Consider the following 15,715-nt stretch of genomic DNA (forward strand, 5'->3'; position numbering starts at 1 on the left):
GGTTCTGCTCAAGCTTTATAACACACTGGTGAGGTCTCATCTGGAGTAATGGGTGCAGTTTGGGTCTCCAGGCTACAAAAAGGACATAACAGCACAAGAAAAGGTCAAGAGAAGAGTGACTAGGCGGAGTCCAGGACTACAGGGGATGAGTTATGAGGAAAGATTAAAAGAGCTGAGCCTTTACAATTTAAGCAAAAGAAGGTTAAGAGGAGACCTGACTGAAGTGTTTAAAATTATGAAGGGAATTAGTCCAGTGGACCAAGACGGTGACTTTAAAATGAGTTCATCAAGAACACGGGGACACAGCTGGAAACTTAAGGGTAAATTTCGCACAAACATTAGGAAGTTTTTCTTTACACAAAGAACGATAGACACTTGGAATAAGCAACCAAGTAGTGTGGTAGACAGCAGGACTTTAGCAACTTTCAAAACTCAACTATATTTTTCTTGGAAGAAATAAGTGGATAAGACTGGTGAGCTTTGTTGGGCTGAATGGCTTCCTCTCGTCCAGATTGTTCTAATGTTCTAACTTGATCAGAGCCTACCTGTGGCAAACTGAATTGACTGCACATCATTTAGTGTTCCTTTGTATATAAGGTTCCCACAATTCATACTGCATGTCAGGACAACCACCAAGCCAGGAAGTCTAAGGAACTCTCTGTCAACCTACACAATCAACCTGTGGTGTGGCATGAATCAAGGTAGCCATCTGTCTGTAAAGCTTGGAGTATTTCCAAAAGCACAGTGGCCTCAATAATTGTGAAACAGAAGTTTGGAACAACCAGAACTCTTGCTTGAGCTGGCCATTTGCTCAAACCAAGTAACTAGGCAAGAGAGGTCTCGGTCAGGGAGGTGTTCAAGAACTCAATGTTCACTCCAACAGAGCATTAGTTTCTTGTAGAGATGAGAGAACTTATCAGAATGACTACCATCGAGTAGGCACTTATGGTAAAGTGGCTAGACAGAAGCCAATCTTGAGTAAAAGGCATATGACAACCTTTAATGGACCCTGAGAGTAGGGGTGGGGGGCTTTGGGCGGCGGGAAGATTCTCTCGGCTGATGAGACAAAAATTGAACTCTTTAGTTGGGCAGAACTACAGGCACTATGTCTGGCAAAAACCAGGCACGACTCATCACCTGACTGATGCCATTCCTCAGGTGAAGTATGGTGGTGGCAGCATCATGCAATGGAGGTGCTTCTCAGTGCCAGGGACAGGAAGACTGGTCAGAATTGAGGAAAGGATGAATGCAGTCAAGTACAGAGATGTCCTTGAAGACAACCTGCTCCAGAGTGCACACCACCTCAGACTGGGCAGACAGTTCAGCATAACAATGACCTGAAGCACACAGGCTCCAGGACAAGTCACCGAGTGTCCTTGAGTGGCGCAACCAAAGCCCAGACTTACACCCCATAGAACATCGGTGGAGAGACCTGAAGATGGCAGTTTACAGACGCCTCCCATCCAGTTTGATTGAGCCTGAGAGGATCGGCCAGGAAGAAAGGGATAAACCGCCTAAATCCAGGTGTGCAAAGCTTGTAAACACATACAAAAAGACTCAATGCTGTAATTGCTGCCAAAGGGGTTTCTACAGAGGAACGAATTAAGGATCTGAATACTTACAGGAGTGTGGTGCAGTGGGTACTGCCTCCCAGTAAGGAGCCCTGGGTTTGTTTCCCGGGTCCTCCCTGTGTGGAGTTTGTATGTTCTCTGGGTCTGCGTGGGTTTTCTTCAGGTGCTCCGGACATGCCCTGCACCCTGTGTTGGCTGGGATTGGCTCCAGCAGACCCCCCCACCACCCCCCCGACCCTGTGTTAGGATATAGCGGGTTGGATAATGGATGGATGGATGGATGGATGGATGGATGGATGGATACTTACAAGAATCAGAGATTTCAGTTTTTGATTTTTAATGAAATTGCAACCCTTTCTGAAATGTGTGTTCACTTTGTCATTATGGGTTATTGAGTGTAAAGTGATGGGCCAAAATGGCAGTTTTATCCATTCAGAATCAAATCTACAAGAACATATGGATGCAGAAAGGGAAGGAGGTCTCAAATCTTTATGGATCCAATGTAGCCCTTATCCAACCATTTATCTTCTATACCAACTTTCTCTTGGACACTGCCGAGTAAAAGCAGGGAGTTGGACAGCGCTTAGGTCTTTGGACTGTAAGCTTCAAGGGTGCTGGTTCAATTAATATTTTTAACTTAAGTCTGTGCAAGTCATTCAAATGGCCACATACAATTATTGAAATACATGTATTTGTATCATAGTCTGTGCAGGTCATTTTATGTGTTACCCAAATAATATTGAAAAACCATCCATGATGAGATGCTGGCTTATCAAAAAGCACCCAGAAAACACGTCCAACTCACCAAATGGTTTCAGAAAGCTGGAAGTAGCTAATATGGTGCAGTGTTTAGTGCTTCTGGTTCAGATTCATCACACTCGGTTCAGACCCTGCGTCCACTCACCATCTGCGTGGAGGTTCTTACATAGATGAACATCCAGAGATGTTCATGTTAACAGGCGAGTCCAAATTGAAATTACAGTGGAACCTCGGTTTGCGAGTAACTTGGTTTACGAGTGTTTTGCAAGACGAGCTAAAATTTTTAATAAACTTTGCCTTGATAAATGAGCGAGGTCTTGCAATACAAGTAGTATGTATACGCTTTGTCTGCTGAGTGTCATGTGATCACATCTGAGCTGATGGTTCTTCTCTCTCTCGCTGCCGGATTGTGGGTAACCGTCTCCTATTTTCCGTGAGTTGCCGTGCCTCAGTCATATAGTCAACATCCATACGAGTGTATACTGTTTACTGTAGCATTGTGACTGTGTGCGTGTGTGTGTGTGCTGTGACGAGCGAGTCCCCACCTTGCACCCCAAAACACGAAGCTGAGTCTCAGTACTTTAGCAACACCAGCTTTATTCAGCTTGAAACAGCAACAGCGCGGTTATTTATTGTAGCGGGATCTGCCGCTCTCCTATACACAGACACAGCAGTCAGGCAGGGTCGTGGCCAAGTAGTACTGTGCCATGCGCATTTATAATGTTCCTTGTATCACCCATCGATGGCAGGCGCTTATAGCATGTCCGCGATCTTTTCGGATTCACTTTTACGGAGAACTGCTACAGCGCTGGGAGACTGCGATTGCTTTGGGACGCTCTTCCGCGTGTCGTCCTGTTGGGTGGAATCCCACAAGAGTTTAGAAACTCACTCACACCAGCCATGATTCTTTTCAAAGGTAAAGTGCAAGTTAATTTGTTTTATGTATTTTTACTTTATATTTTGTATTAATCATTTTTATATGAATAGTTTTGGGTTGTGGAATGAATCATCTGAGTTTCCATTATTTCTTATGGGGAAATTCACTTTGATATACGAGTGCTTTGGACTGTGAGCCCATTTCCAGAATGAATTATGCTCGCAAACTGAGGTTCCAGTGTACGAATATGTGAAGAAGTGGACCATGCAAAGAACTGGCACCCTATCTGAGGACGGTTTCTGCTTTGTGCCCAGTGCTGTCAGAACAGGTTCTAGCCCTTCTGTAAAACCTCAATTAGACCGAGTAGGTCTGATGATATTTCATATATTCTCGGTTTTCCTTCTTTTTTTGCATATATCAACAATGGGGAAGTAGACAAGAAATAAGATTAGACAGTCAAAATAGCCTGTGTGGGAACTTGGCACTTTGTTTTCATTGTAAGGCAAAAAAACACTTTCACGAGCTCAAAATTAAGTAGAGCAGAATATCTACAATACAAGATCTTTATATTTTAAAGATGTAGTGACCCTCATTTCAAGACCATCTCAAAAAAGCAGTTCTCTATGAAATACAAAATGGCACAGGAACAAGTTAAGATAAAGCACAGCGGATATCATGAGTCAGCTGATGACTAAGCTCTTCTTAAGCTGACACAAATATACTGTACATAATTTGAAATGCAAATCTATGGTAAGGTAATCTCCGAGAGCAAATAGAGAGCTAAAGAATTAAGTCTGAACCCACTTGTACACTCGTAAGTGGGAAAACTCTCAGCAGTTAGGGCGAGGACAATTTCGAAACACACACCAGAAGTTGAAACGTTCAGGGATATACGGGGAGGTAAACGTCATCTGCTGGCCTCTTGGCCTTAATAGATTCATCTTTGGTCATTTCTGTTGGACACTCGCACAGTGCCAGTTCAGAGTTAGCAGGTCAACCTGGCAGCATACTTTTAGATTTTGTGAGAATAATAATAATTCATTACATTTATATAGCGCTTTTCTCAGTACTCAAAGCGCTGTCCAAACAGGGAGGAACCGGGAAGCGAACCCACAATCTTCCACAGTCTCCTTACTGCAAAGCAGCAACACTAGCACTGTGCCAGTGTTATAATTATTAGAATAATAATAATGTGTTATTTATGTAGCGCCTTTCATACACTCAAGGACACTTTACAATTCAATAAAACACATTAACAAAACAATAGAAATCACATACAAGAAAATTAATACTACTCATTGAAGGGATGTGTTTTTAACAGGAGTTTGAAATGAATAATAGATTTTTCCTCTAAAAGGAAGAGCATTCCAAATTTTAGGGGCCATCACACTGAAAGATCTGCCACCCATAGTTACTAACCAGTATTTAGGTAGATAGATAGATAGATAGATAGATACTTTATTAATCCCAATGGGAAATTCACATTCTTCAGCAGCAGCATACTGATACAATAAATAATATTAAATTAAAGAATGATAATAATACAGGTGAAAAAAAACAGACAATAACTATGTATAATGTTAAATATTAACGTTTACCCCCCCTGGTGGAATTAAAGAGTCGCATAGTTTGGGGGAGGAACGATCTCCTCAATCTGTCTGTGGAGCAGGACAGTGACAGCAGTCTGTCGCTGAAGCTGCTCCTCTGTCTGGAGATGACATTATTTAGTGGATGCAGTGGATTCTCCATAATTGATAGGAGCCTGCTGAGCGCCCTTCGCTCTGCCACAGATGTTAAACTGTCCAGCTCCATGCCAACAATAGAGCCTGCCTTCCTCACCAGTTTGTCCAGGCGTGAGGCGTCTTTCCTCTTAATGCTGCCTCCCCAGCACACCACTGCGTAGAAGGGGGCGCTCGCCACAACTGTTTGATAGAACATCTGCAGCATCTTATTGCAGATGTTGAAGGAAGCCAGCCTTCTAAGGAAGTATAACCGGCTTTGTCCTTTCTTGCACAGCGCATCAGTATTGGCAGTCCAGTCTAATTTATCATCCAGCTGCACTCCCAGATATTTATAGGTCTGTACCCTCTGCACACAGTCACCTTTGATGATCACTGGGTCTATGAGGGGTCTGGGCCTCCTAAAATCCACCACCAGCTCCCTTGGTTTTGCTGGTGTTCAGGTGTAGGTGGTTTGAGTCGGACCATATAACAAAGTCATTGATTAGGTCCCTATACTCCTCCTCCTGCCCACTCCTGATGCAGCCCACGATAGCAGTGTCATCAGCGAACTTTTGCACATGGCAGGACTCCGAGTTGTATTGGAAGTCCGATGTATATAGGCTGAACAGGACCGGAGAAAGTACAGTCCCTTGTGGCGCTCCTGTGTTGCTGACCACAATGTCAGACGTGCAGTTCCCAAGACGCACATACTGAGGTCTGTCTTTAAGATAGTCCACGATCCATGCCACTAGGTATGAATCTAATCCCATCTCTGTCAGCTTGTCCCTAAGGAGCAGAGGTTGGATTGTGTTGAAGGCGCTAGAGAAGTCTAGAAACATAATTCTTACAGCACCACTGCCTCTGTCCAAGTGAGAGAGGGATCGGTGTAGCATATACAGTGGTGTGAAAAACTATTTGCCCCCTTCCTGATTTCTTATTCTTTTGCATGTTTGTCACACAAAATGTTTCTGATCATCAAACACATTTAACCATTAGTCAGATATAACACAAGTAAACACAAAATGCAGTTTTTCAATGATGGTGTTTATTATTTAGGGAGAAAAAAAATCCAAACCTACATGGCCCTGTGTGAAAAAGTAATTGCCCCCTTGTTAAAAAATAACCTAACTGTGGTGTATCACACCTGAGTTCAATTTCCGTAGCCACCCCCAGGCCTGATTACTGCCACACCTGTTTCAATCAAGAAATCACTTAAATAGGACCTGCCTGACACAGAGAAGTAGACCAAAAGCACCTCAAAAGCTAGACATCATGCCAAGATCCAAAGAAATTCAGGAACAAATGAGAACAGAAGTAACTGAGATCTATCAGTCTGGTAAAGGTTATAAAGCCATTTCTAAAGCTTTGGGACTCCAGCGAACCACAGTGAGAGCCATTATCCACAAATGGCAAAAACATGGAACAGTGGTGAACCTTCCCAGGAGTGGCCGGCCGACCAAAATTACCCCAAGAGCGCAGAGACGACTCATCCGAGAGGTCACAAAAGACCCCAGGACAACGTCTAAAGAACTGCAGGCCTCACTTGCCTCAATTAAGGTCAGTGTTCACGACTCCACCATAAGAAAGAGACTGGGCAAAAACGGCCTGCATGGCAGATTTCCAAGACGCAAACCACTGTTAAGCAAAAAGAACATTAGGGCTCGTCTCAATTTTGCTAAGAAACATCTCAATGATTGCCAAGTCTTTTGGGAAAATACCTTGTGGACTGATGAGTCAAAAGTTGAACTTTTTGGAAGGCAAATGTCCCGTTACATCTGGCGTAAAAAGAACACAGCATTTCAGAAAAAGAACATCATACCAACAGTAAAATATGGTGGTGGTAGTGTGATGGTCTGGGGTTGTTTTGCTGCTTCAGGACCTGGAAGGCTTGCTGTGATAGATGGAACCATGAATTCTACTGTCTACCAAAAAATCCTGAAGGAGAATGTCCGGCCATCTGTTCGTCAACTCAAGCTGAAGCGATCTTGGGTGCTGCAACAGGACAATGACCCAAAACACACCAGCAAATCCACCTCTGAATGGCTGAAGAAAAACAAAATGAAGACTTTGGAGCGGCCTAGTCAAAGTCCTGACCTGAATCCAATTGAGATGCTATGGCATGACCTTAAAAAGGCGGTTCATGCTAGAAAACCCTCAAATAAAGCTGAATTACAACAATTTTGCAAAGATGAGTGGGCCAAAATTCCTCCAGAGCGCTGTAAAAGACTCATTGCAAGTTATCGCAAACGCTTGATTGCAGTTATTGCTGCTAAGGGTGGCCCAACCAGTTATTAGGTTCAGGGGGCAATTACTTTTTCACACAGGGCCATGTAGGTTTGGATTTTTTTTTCTCCCTAAATAATAAAAACCACCATTTACAAACTGCATTTTGTGTTTACTTGTGTTATATTTGACTAATGGTTAAATGTGTTTGATGATCAGAAACATTTTGTGTGAGAAACATGCAAAAGAATAAGAAATCAGGAAGGGGGCAAATAGTTTTTCACACCACTGTAGATGATGGCATCTTCCGCTCCCACCTTCTCCTGATATGCAAACTGCAGAGGGTCAAGGGCGTGTTGAACCTGTGGCCTAAGGTGGTGAAGCAGCAGCCTACAGGTACAGCGAGTAAGTGAGTGTCTGATGGTCTTAATGCACGGGCAGGAGTGTAAGGGAGCAGCAGCTTAAGCAGATAATGAGGGGTTAAACCTTGAAGGGCTTTAGAGGTGAGAAGAATATTTTGATAATTGATTCTTGAAGAAACTGGTAACCAATGCAAATCAGAAGACAGGAGTGATGTGAGCAGATTTTTTAGTGTGTGTAAGTAAATGAGCGGCAGAATTCTGAACATACTGTGATCTACTGATCTATTTAGTCGGGAGGCCATAAAATAATGCATTGCAATCATCCAGACGGGTAGTGATGATGAAAACGTGAATGAGTGTTTCAGTATCCCCTCATACGGAGGAAAGAGTGAAGATGAGAGATGTTGTGGAGTTGAAGAAAAGCTCTCTGTAGTATTGAGCGAATGTGTGGTTGGAAGGCAAGGAGCTGATCAAAGATGACACCTAAATTACGGACCGATGCTGAGGGTTCAACCAGGATCCCATCGACATCAATTTTTAACCCACAAAGGGTAGAGGGGACAGATTTGGTACCAACTAATAAGATTTCTGTTTTTATTGGGATTGAGTTGTAAAAAATGATCTGTCATCCAGGCGGCACAGTGGCGCAGTGGGTAGCACTGCTGCCTCGCAGCTAGGAGACCTTGGTTCGCTTCATGGTCCTCCCTGCGTGGAGTTTGCATGTTCTCTCCGTGTCTGCGTGGGTTTCCTCCAGGCTCTCCGGTTTCCTCCCACAGTCCAAAGACATGCAGGTAGGTGCATTGGCGTTTCTAAATTGTCCCATGTGTGTGCGTTGTGGTGGCCTGGCGCCCTGCCCGGGGTTTGTTTCCTGCCTTGCGCCCTGTGTTGGCTGGGATTGGCTCTAGCAGACCCCCGTAACCCTGTAGTTAGGATATAGTGGGTTGGATGATGGATGGATGGATGGATGGATCTGTCATCCAATGATTGATTTCCCGAATGCAGTCAGTCAGCACAACAGGTGAAGATGTTGCAGTTGCATCAACACTTATATAAAGTTGGGTGTCATCGGCATTGCAGTGGAAGCTTAAACCATACCGACAAGTAATTTCACCTAATGGGAGCATATAGATGTTGAAGAGGATTGGACCGAGAACTGACCCTTGAGGGATACCTTGTGTGAGCGAAGTGGCAGATTTGTATTCCCCAGTGAAGATGTAGTAGTGGCAATCACTGAGGTATGATGTGAACCAAGAAAGAGCAGCACCAGAGGTACCAATAGCTGGAAGTTGGGACAGTAAAATGTTATGGTTAACTGTATCAAATGCTGTGCTTAAGTCAAGGTGAACTAGAATAGCGCCCATCCCAGAATCTGCGGTTATAAGCAAGTCATTGGCTACCTTAAGTAAAGCAGTTTCAGTGCTATGTAGGGCTCTGAATCCTGATTGAAACGGCTCAAGCAGGTTAACTTCAAACAATAGAGGCTAGGAAACAAATGATTTGAAGCCACTTATGACCAGTACGTGCGTCACTCTGTCTCTCATGTGCGTGCGTCTCTCTTTCTCTCACATGTGTGCACGTGTGTCTCTCTCGTGTGTGTGTGTGTCTGTCTGTCTGTCTGTCTGTCTGTCTGTCTCTCTCACACTCTCTAATACTGCACAGGGAATGCACAGGGAGAGACTGAACACGTGCGGAAATCATCGGCGCGCACAAAGCGAAAGTGAAACTGGCTTGTTCCTATACCGAGTGTGTGGTCATGCACAGAGGCAAAAGTTTGGCGAACTTTTTGGTCATAACCTGATTTGTACGTGTTCAGAGATGTTCGTGAACTGAGGTTCCACTGTATTAGGCTCGTAATGTGTAAAATTATAACATAGTTTGACGTTTAACAGGCTTTTTCTTAACACCTCCCATTATCCGACATTTTCGCTTATCCGACGTTCTGCCGGCCCATTTGTGTCAGATAAGCGAGACTCTACTGTACTTCATTTGTATTGAATGAGTGTGAATTGTGAAATTGCAATGTCAAATTTAGAACACATGTATGGCAAATGCGTTCTCTCTGCTATCTCTTGCCGCTATAAATGTAACGTTCTTTCTTATCCCAGTATGTACCATAGCTATGTGTGTAAAGAATGCTGATCAGATGTGAAACATAACCAGTAGTCAATGTGCATGCTGCCTGCCAGTTGAATAGTCAATAAGCTGCTCTTTTGAGTTCATATATTTGTAAATCGCACTCTGAAGGAGTCACCAGCCATGAACCTCACCGCACGTCACTGCTGCACTACACACAAGACAGATGCTATCTTACATTATTTCTTGGTTGGTGTAAATTGGAATATGGTACAGGTTTGCTTTGAGGTTGCCTGGGCTGAATGAATGTCCTACATTTTCAAATAAACATCTGCAGAGCAGACAGTGCCAGTCCCCCTTTTTCATTTGAGGTACTGTAGGCAGTACATAAGTTGTCCTGGTGGTACCCTTTTAGATGATGAGTTAAACTCCCATTATAAATGCAGTTTTGAGAAGTCAAGCAAAATGACCCCTTTTATTGGCTAACTAGAAAGATTACAATATGCAAGCTTTCGAGGCAACTCAGGCCCCTTCTGTATTACATCTTGCCTGAAGAAGGGGCCCAAGTTGCCTCGAAAGCTTGCATATTGTAATCTTTCTAGTTAGCCAATAAAAGGGGTCATTTTGCTTGACTTCTCACCACATTCTTAATGGCTAACACGCTACAACACCCCAGTGCTAAATGCAGTTTAGTAAAAACAAGGCGAGTATTGCCTACTACTATTATAGTGCTGGTGGTATTCATGCTGAAGAATGAGAACGTTGCCATCATTTTACCCAGCAGTGTTTAGTGAGCAGTCTCGTTTCTTTCACATTAAGCCCAATGGCCGCCTTCAGACCTGGGATTATCATGCACTTTTGTGTGCTCCGCTTAGGATCAGATCACACTGACCATAATAAAAACAAGGTTTTCAAAAGGCACTTGCGACTGGATCATTAGGACCACAAGCCACAGAAGTATGCACTTGTGAACTTGTGACCAGATACCAATTACATTTAACAGAAGTCTAAATGCATATCCCCTTTTTATCCAAGGATATCAAACACGTAAGAGGAAGTCAGTTTGAATCTTGCATGGGGAAGGTGACATCCTTCTCTTTCCTGGAAGCATTGTCATTCTACGTACCTGCCATTTCGACTGCATGTGGCCATTATTACACCATCCCAGGTATATGTTCACAACTGGGGTTAGAGGAAGCTTATAAAAAAAAAAATTGGAAGGGTCACAGCCCCCTCTGGATCACAACCCTAGGTTTAAAGGGTTAATTACAATTCCGACCCTCCACTATACAAAATGTCATCCAGTGACTAAAGATACAGTGGACGTGCGCCATTTGAAACCCTCTGCCATACCACAGCAAGCTGGTCTTTCCTCAGATGGCTACTAGACAAGATCTCCTTAAATAAGATTCCAGTTAGCACCGTAGTAACCTTCTAGGCATGCTATAGCTCTTGGCAAGCCTCTGCCAACTGGGCATGCAGTCACAAAAGGGTAAGACTCGGTAAACCGCACCACAAGCACTTGAACCATTCATTTCTTTGAATGCTTTGTATCACATGCAAACGCTCTATAGATAAAGTTGAAGTGACTGGAGAAATGACAGGAATGAGTTTAGAAGGCGCCATGTTATTAACCTGAAATCTGCAGAGGATTCCTTATTTATTGCTGAAAGTGAAGAACCACTACAGGAAATGTTAAATTGGAGAGAAAACGACCGTGAGGAGAAGAGACCAACGTTGAATTCTGAGAAAAACACACCTAGTATGGGCTTTACAAAAGATGAAAACTAGTGACAGAATGGCAGCTAAAAGGAAAAGCTGAAAATGTTAAGCAAGTTGATCACTTCTGTATCCTGGGTGGCATGTTAACACAAGATGGAAGGAGTGATCAGGAAGTCAAGGGAAGGAATGTTAGGGGGGGAAAAAATGGCTTTTGTGCAGTTAAAATACAGACTTACTGTATAAACCAACAATTAAAACAAAGGAGACCATTCTAAGGTGTTACGTCTGCATTATCTTAATTTATGGTAATGAAATCAGGAGCTGTCAGCACAGCAATGGATGGTAGAAGGGTTTGAATTTTTAGCTACCCAGATTACGATGCAATATACTTATTTTCAGTAAGAAATTAATTATGTTGGCCCAGACAGCTTACTTGTTTTACAGATTATTAAAATCATCTTTAAATCTACTAGGGGGCTCTGCCTCCTGCTCACTTCGCTTGCCAACCCCCAGGCGGGAACTACACGGTAGCCACTTCGCACATCTGCCGCTCACGTATGGGGAAACAGTCGTACAATTTAAACAGATTGTTATTTTCATGGGAATTGTTACATATGCATAATAGAACTATTTTACATTACAGCGAGTAATTAACCGTAGTAAAAAAAATAGAAAAAGTAACAAACTGAAAGAAAATTATGTCTCATGTTGAGTTGGAGGTATTTGTTGCGTTGTACGTTTTCGTTCTGTTTGGCTTTGAAATTAGCACGAAAATACTTTTTAAACGTACACTTTTACTGTAAAACTTTATACTATTTGGAATTAACTTTTCGTCGATATTGCATTGAATTTTGATTCCGTGTTTGGACTTACATTGTGACAATGCAACGTATAACTGCCCGTGAGTCAATTTAGTTTCTTTCTCTCTAATAAATAAACCGACTTTTTCTAACATTTGTCCCTTGTGGTGCCCGGCGGGCGTTCATGCCCGGCCGGGACGCCCAGGAGGACCGGAGGAGGGCTTGTGGATCCTCCGGAACACGAGGGGGCGTCCTCCCTGGTTGCTGTGGGGACCACGGGTACAGAGCTTGGAAGCTCATCCCTGTGGGGGCCCGTGGTCACCGCCAGGGGGTGCCCCAATGCCTTGGGAGGGTTGGACCTCAGTACTTCCTCCACACCGGGAAGTGCTGGGGGGGGGGGAAGAGATATGGAGACACCCGGTGGACTTCCGGTTTCACCGCTGGGGCTTCCGCCACACAGGGGTGTGGCTACAGGCCCTCAGGATGCAGCTGGAGCCCTTCCGGGGGGAATAAGAGGGGCCGCCTCCCTCCAGTCATGGGCAAGAGTCGGGTGGAAGAGGACGAAGCTTGGTGGAGAGGAGTGGAGGCGGATCAGAGAATGTGAAAGGCATTGTGTTGTGGCCAGGACTTAAAGGGGTGATTGGTGCTTCGGCACTGGGTTGTGTTGTACATACTGTAAATAAACATGTGTTGGGTGAAACTATGATGTCTACCTGTCTGTGTCCGGGCTGTTCCCCACACCCTGTGATTTGTTAATTGTCATAGCAAAAGCTATTCTAACGGGAAACTGTAAATGTTTTAATACGAATGTCATATCATGATCTCCTTTGTTGTCTAATGTCATTAGTGAAGATGGACTACATTACCTTTTTTGTCGCCTGTTAAAATTTTACATGTCAGAATTGTTCGCCCAATTTTGAATACAACTAATATCTTGTCCTATTGCATTGCCCATCACTCAGTCATAAATTATGCAATAACATTACGATACATCCTTCTTTCTACAGTAATTTGGCCGGTAGAAGACCGGATGGTGTTAACGGTTGTAGATATTCTTCATGATATTGTAAGCTAATGTTTTCATCTTCAGCACCATCACCACCAACTATATCAGCAGAGTCTATTGATACGCATTTAACCAATTTGCCGTGTAACCAATCAACAATTTTTGCGTTAATTCGTTTGACTTCATTTCTTGCGGATAGGATTGCCTGTGTACTCATTTCTTCTGTTGATAACCCTTCAGGATTAAATTCTTTGTTAAGATTTGGACATAGTAAGTCTTTTATTGGGAATTTAAAGTGAGGAAAACGTAAAAATTTATAAGAGCTGAGAGTTCAGGAACTGAGTCTGAGAAAAACATTCACACGAATGAGAGGTGAGAGCACCGCAGGCGTGGGCTGTTAAGAGAAGGGTGGGACTTGAGAAAATCTTTTGGCAATAGTCTCATCTCATCTCAAGATTTTCTTTTAAAATAGAGAGATGTGGTTATAAGAAGGTTGATATTCAGAGCAGGTTGAAGCCCATTTGGTGGCCTTGGTGGCGTGCATGGACGCCACTTCTCATTGTCCATAACGTGTAGTCGGTAGTATTAAGACTTTGACGAGTGTCCGGAGTGTGCGCCCCTTCGGTAGCTTTTGTGTATACACCCCAGACTTTAAGGGGCGTGTGCTCCTTGGAGTATGGAGTGTGAACACTTTTACTTTCAAAAATGGTGCCTGACACATCAGAGTTCGACGACCAGTTCATCTCCCTTGGTGTCCAGAGCACACACTCCTTAACTTTCATAAAAGGTGCCCTTCAGAGGACACCACCCTAGGCAGCTGCAACATACACTTTAAGTTCGTAATGGATTGACTGGCTCTAGTCATATTAAAGTGATGGAACATAAAGATCAGAAATGAGGTTTCAGAGGTGCAGTATGGATTTAAGAAAGGGAAAGCTGTAAGAAATGCAACTTTAATTGGATGAGGAATAGAAATGCAAAATAGTATGTAGGTCTGTGCTTCATAAAGGCCTTCATAATATTTCCTTAACATTCACTGAAAGGTAGCCCCCTGTCCCACCTGCACTTTCCCTCAGCCACACAGGGCCTTATCTAAATGCACTCATTCCACATGAAAGAACAAAGGTGGCAGTGCACTTACTGGAGAACTTTAGAACTGAAACTCAAGGCTCGCTTGCTTTCACAGACCAACCATTACAACGTTAAAGGCTTCAGTCTCAAAGTTTACGAGGGCCTTATTATTATAGTTCCCAATTATGCCGTAAAGATACCGTTAAGATAATTCTCATTGTCTCCTGTAAATTAATAAACCATTATTCTTAGCCAAAAACAAAAGTCGTCTTGAAAGGCATGAATGAAACTCAGCCCAGGTTTCACTCCACCCTTTACGGTCACAATCAGTTCATAAATGCTGAACGTACTTCTAACATTTCATTATTTTTTTTCCCCTGCAGTGAACTCCTCCAGATTAGCGTCCAAAGGAATGCGGCCATACATGCGCGTCCCACCCACAGCAGGGCTACGGCGCCAGTGAGTGCAGCAAAACTGCTGGGTACTGATAAGCATTGTCATACCTGGAGTCGAGTTGTACTCTTGTGCTGCATTCTTTTGAAATGACAATAATGAAAAGGGCACTTACTGCATTAAAAACAAATCTACAGTAACTTCTTAAGATTAATGTACATTATTAGAATAAACTTTGGAACATTTAAGTAATACACACAGGAAACGTAAGGTGCAATCCACGTGGCTGACTCACTTTCTGACCCCGAGTGCCCGAGTGAGCGATTTGAATATTTGTATCAAAATCACGGGGTGTAACGACACAGGAGAGGAGACTGGGTTTGGCGGTTTTGAGAATGATCTGCAACTTAACAGCAGCAAAACCAAGGAACTGAATTTCATCGCATCAAAGAGCCTCTTTGTCCGGTCACTATTCAAGGTGTAGATCACGGGCTTCGAACTCCGGGCCTCGAGGGCCACAGTGGATGCAGGGATTCACTCTAACCATCTTCTTCATTAGTGACCAGTTTTTGCTGCTAATGAATGCCTTAATTTGAATTAACTTGGGGGCGGCACGGTGGTGCAGTGGGTAGTGCTGTTGCCTCGCAGTTAGGAGACCCGGGTTCGCTTCTCGGATCCTCCCTGCGTGGAGCGTGGGTTTCCTCCCACAGTCCAAAGACATGCAGGTTAGGTGCATTGGCGATTCTAAAATTGTCCCTAGTGTGTGGGTGTGTGTGTGCCCTGCAGTGGGCTGGCGCCCTGCGTTGGCTCCAGCAGACCCCTGTGACCCTGTAGTTCGGATATAGCGGGTTGGATAATGGATGGATGTATGAATTAACTTGACTCAGGCCCCTTAGTTGTCTCTTCTTCCTTAAATTAGCAGTCAAACAATAATGAGACACAAAAGTCGCCACGTGACGTGACCAGCTCACCTGTGCCCATCACACAATATCTGAAAATAAAGAAAGGTGAAGGTCTCAATAAGGTTGATCTCTCAGGTCACCAAAACATTTTGACAGTAGTCTTAGAAAATGAACACTTTTGGAAATGTCTACTGTGGCAGAATGAGAGCAGCAACAAGCCATGGAATTAAATAAT

General features: G+C 43.6%; 1 protein-coding gene across 3 annotated transcripts in view; it reads right to left on the reverse strand.

The window, feature by feature from the left end:
* rassf7a (Ras association domain family member 7a) overlaps window positions 1-15,715 on the reverse strand; it is a 228,286-nt gene that overhangs the window by 104,610 nt on the left and 107,961 nt on the right. The window lies entirely within an intron of this gene.

Source organism: Erpetoichthys calabaricus, chromosome 2, assembly GCF_900747795.2.
Source record: "Erpetoichthys calabaricus chromosome 2, fErpCal1.3, whole genome shotgun sequence".
Lineage (NCBI taxonomy): Eukaryota > Metazoa > Chordata > Cladistia > Polypteriformes > Polypteridae > Erpetoichthys > Erpetoichthys calabaricus.